The sequence below is a fragment of the Eurosta solidaginis genome, chromosome 5, assembly GCF_040869045.1.
Source record: "Eurosta solidaginis isolate ZX-2024a chromosome 5, ASM4086904v1, whole genome shotgun sequence".
Lineage (NCBI taxonomy): Eukaryota > Metazoa > Arthropoda > Insecta > Diptera > Tephritidae > Eurosta > Eurosta solidaginis.
This window is the reverse complement of record NC_090323.1, coordinates 172,725,947-172,730,285: the sequence shown is the minus strand read 5'-3', so window position 1 is coordinate 172,730,285 and position 4,339 is coordinate 172,725,947. Positions and strand designations below refer to the sequence as shown.

The 4,339-nt window shown below is 40.5% G+C and overlaps 1 pseudogene; it reads right to left on the bottom strand.

Moving 5' to 3' along the window:
• Nucleotides 1-360: 360 nt before the first annotated feature.
• On the bottom strand, nt 361-2,639 carry LOC137254332 (sterol regulatory element-binding protein cleavage-activating protein-like; annotated as a pseudogene).
• Between the last annotated feature and the right edge of the window lie 1,700 nt (nt 2,640-4,339).

Here is a 4,339-nt window from a genome sequence, read left to right as displayed (position 1 = left end):
CGTCGTTCATGGTTATGTTTTTGAGGACATCCTCACTGCTCATGTCGACGTCATTACCCCTCGAATTAGCCATTACACATGGTTAACCATAACTAGCGGGCGGGCCTATTTCAATTCTTAAATATAATTAGTGCTTCTGAAATAAAGATAATATTACATTATAAATCTCATTCCATTTAAGTCCACTCAATTACATACATACATCACTTTGATGGCCAATTTCTGTATGCCAGCGCTTGTGAACGCAAATATACCTCCAAAGAGGTGTTATTGGTGGCGTCAAAGCCGTTAGTGTTGCTCTTGGCTCTGAGCAACCATAAAACAAAGTGTATATAATACAGAAAAGCATCGGAATGGTAATTATAATGCATGCGAATATACGTGCAAGTGCGTGTAGACCAATAACGATGGTGTTAGCATCAACAGACTTGAATATGCATTCAATAGATTAATAGTGGTTAAGAGATTACCCTGGAAACATTCCTATACACATATACGCTCATCAACGCCCAACGATATAACATATGTTGGAGCAAGCGCCAGTAAATAAATCCCACACACATATCATACCATCCTGAGAACCAGAGCCACCTGTGCCCGGTTGCCAACGGTCTACGAAAAGGCGCGTTATCGGCCCACAATGGCCGTGTAATGTATATTCGATATTGGCATTTGACAGGCTATATACCCTGAGCGTATGATCCTTACTGCCGGTAAACACCATAAAATTCGAGACCTCCATGCAAGTGACAGGCTGGTTATGCCCATGACGCACTGCTATTAAAGTGATTTTTTATTTCCTCCTTATTATTGTTGGGATATGGGGGCGGTCGCCCGTTATGTTTTTGTTGTTGTTGATATAACGATGCGAATGATGCGCTAGGCCAATGCTCCCAGCTGAACCAGCACGCGTGTGTGTTCTTCGATAAGCTGACGTGAAATTCCAATCGATTTGTTGTCCTTTGCAATAGGTTGCCAGTCGATAGAATTCTAACCGCCCGCATAGTCGTGCGATAATGACGCGATCACCATTTATATGAATGTGAGTTATGCCCAAATTAGGTTTCGAAGTTCCAGAAAAAATACACTTCAATACACCTTCCGGCGTTTCCCACAATTCAATACATCCGTCCGCACAACCTACTGCCAAAATATTATCAAACGCATTCATGCACCAAATAGGCGAATAAATCAAACGTTCAAATACCACCTCACCACTATCACGCTTCACTGGCAATTGCATATGTTGAGGATTGATTGTTGTCAAATTCTCACCATTTCTTGCATCCCAAACCTTAATTTGGCCACTTAGATAAGACATTCGATCATATACCGATGGCCGGCAATTTTCGTTGGCACTCCTTCGAGTATATGCTCAGTTTTTCGTTGTATTTCTGATTCTTCATACCAACTGGAACGCCATTCGGCATAATTACGTGTACATATACAACGATAGAATACCACCATTGTATAGCTAAGAACAAAAATGCTAATAAAGCACATAGAGATGACGAAAAAGAATTCCGTCTGACTTTTTGGATAGAGTGGTGTACCACCAGAAAATACTATTGGCGATTCACGTCGTTCACCGTCATTAAAATCGATAGGATCGAGTGCAGCAGCTAAAGCTTTCCACTGAAAGTTTTGCGTAATTTTCTCTCGAGGATTGCATAATAGTACTGCTGTTTCGGGACTAATGGCGTGAGATGGCTTACTGGTGGCTAATAGAGTAACATAGCGTCCGCTACGCGATATATTATATTGTTTCATGATGGCACTCCAGTGAAAATTTAATAGAAAGTAATTCAACTCGAAGTCGGGATAGAGTAGGCGGCGTAGTTCGGCTTCTGTGTTACTGATAGGTCCTTCATCAGATTTTCCTACTACACTGGCTTGACTGGCTGTGGTTTCGCCTTTTGGTTTGCGAATTGAATGTACTCTCGCTGCCATTGACGCTGCCGCGTTTCCATTACGATTACCCTTTAGTCCAGCTATATCTTTGCCATTGGTAGCTGCGCCGTTTAAAGCATTTTGCATATTCGAGAAAAAATTCGACACTGCGCTTTGTTCATATGTTTTAACGAAATTTGGTGTGTCGTCACTCGTAAATAATGTTCGATTGCCATCTACGGCAAATAAATTTTCAAATATCCCGAATTATAAACGATCGAACAAATCCAAACACTCATCCAAATCATGAAGGCACGTTGAAAGAAACGTGTACGTGCCCATAAAGTTACAATGCGCAAACGCTTTGGGATTTGACCATCTTTATTAGCTTGTACGCTATCTGCTGGGTGTGCATTGAGATCGGCAAATGTTAACTTCGGATGTGATTGAGAGCGATGAAACATGCCGAAACCACCAGCAGTACCGCCACCACTATTACCAATCAAGGATGTATCGGAAATATTTTTATCAAGGAAAAGATAATCACTGCGCACATCACCTGGATGCAACGTTCGGTTGGTATTTCCCACTGTATATTTCAGCATCATTTTGGGCAAGTGTTTTGCTTCGATGGTGTGATCGGGTAGCTTAATATTCATCGCAAGTATTGTGGAGAAGAACATTTGTAACATGAAATCCGATAATAAACCGATAATGGCATTGTATGCGTTAACTCTACAATCGGGCATTAATAAAACGGTACCAATGGCGGCGCTAGTGCCAAATTTATGCACACATGGTTCACAATTGGAAACCGTATCAAAGGATACACTAGATCGTGCTTTCGTTGTATTCCGTAATGCTTCGCAGGACGAACGCTTAAATATTATGACGGGACTGAATCTGCTCGAATTGATAGAGTTACGCGCCAAAGGTTGGGAAACTAACGACTTTAATTCGTATTATAAAACTAACCAAGTAACGAATATCGATCTACCAGATGGACATATTGATCTAACACAAAGCGGATCTCTAAGCACCTCCCCCACATTTGGTGGGGCTGGCGCTGCTGCTGCAGCAGCTATAGCTGCTGTTGGTTCAGCGCAGCAAACGCAATTATTATTAGCCCCAGGCGAGGTAATACGAGATTCGCGAAAGTTTCCAAAACCAACCACAATTCCGGGCAAAAATCATATTGTGAAAGAACGAGTGGTTAATCTTCAGCGTACATCGCAGTTGCATCAGCCAGGATGCTCCGTACCAAAACCTGCAAAGAAAAAAAAGAGAGAGTCCATTAACACAAATGCATAAATAGGCAGCGCAAAAAAGGTGACAACTGACGGCGCGGCCGACGCCGTAGTTGGAGCACCCCTTTTGCGATTCCGGTATACCTAAAACCAGAACGAAATCTGACACCAACCGTTTTATGGACCTACACAACTAGCCACCTAGAAATAAAAGAAATTAATTAATTGATTAATTAACAACATGAAATAAAAGAAATATTTATCATTGATATTTTATATTGTATTATTCGAGAATTTACAATACTTACCATGTCCTCAATGACCACCGAACATCGTACTCCAACCAGCGTAAAAAATGAAAAGAATGAAGCAATCTACCGTTTGCTTCAATTCTGTGGAATTTACGTTATATACATAGGTATGTATCAATGTTCGCGAGTATTGTTTCGTTTTTTTTTGCATTTGACATTGGTATGCTTATACCAGTGCGCGGACTATAAATAGTGAAAATGTTGGTAGTGGTAGGTTTTTTCCAATGTGCCAAAATACTGCCATAAAACCACCGACATGTTCTCTTACTTTAAACTTTATTTTCGTTCAGAATTGTGCACACAAACTGATGAAAATAGAGCAGGACAATATATGCGTGCGCATTCACTACATTCATTGAATAAGCAATTTTATTTCTTGTCTTTGAAGTTTGTTTACAAATGTTTCAAAATGTGATTGGTTTGGACAGCATCACCCCTTAATGTTATTTTGGGTGTGTGCTACAATTCAATACCAAATTATTACAACATTTGGTTTTAATGCGAAGATATTGAAATGGTGTTAGATTTTTTGGGTTTGGTGGTAGGAGTAGCAGGTATGAAAAATGGGTCAAAAAGTTTGGTCAATCTACCAATGCGGTAAAGTCCGTGCACTGACTGTCCATATACTTATACCAACGCATGTACATATATATGTCGAGCTTAAATGTACATTATATTAGGGATGCATAACAGGAGGCAAAACGGGTACCCAAAAACCCATTTCTCACAAATCGGTATCGGAGCCAAATATCCTTCGGGAACCGTATCATTTGCTAAAGGCCGTCAATTAAACAGGACTCCAAGGCTACTTGGGGAACGATTGAATAAGCGAAGGGCAATACAAACAAAAAATTATACATCTCTCCCCTCTTCCCAAACGAACATTTTTTT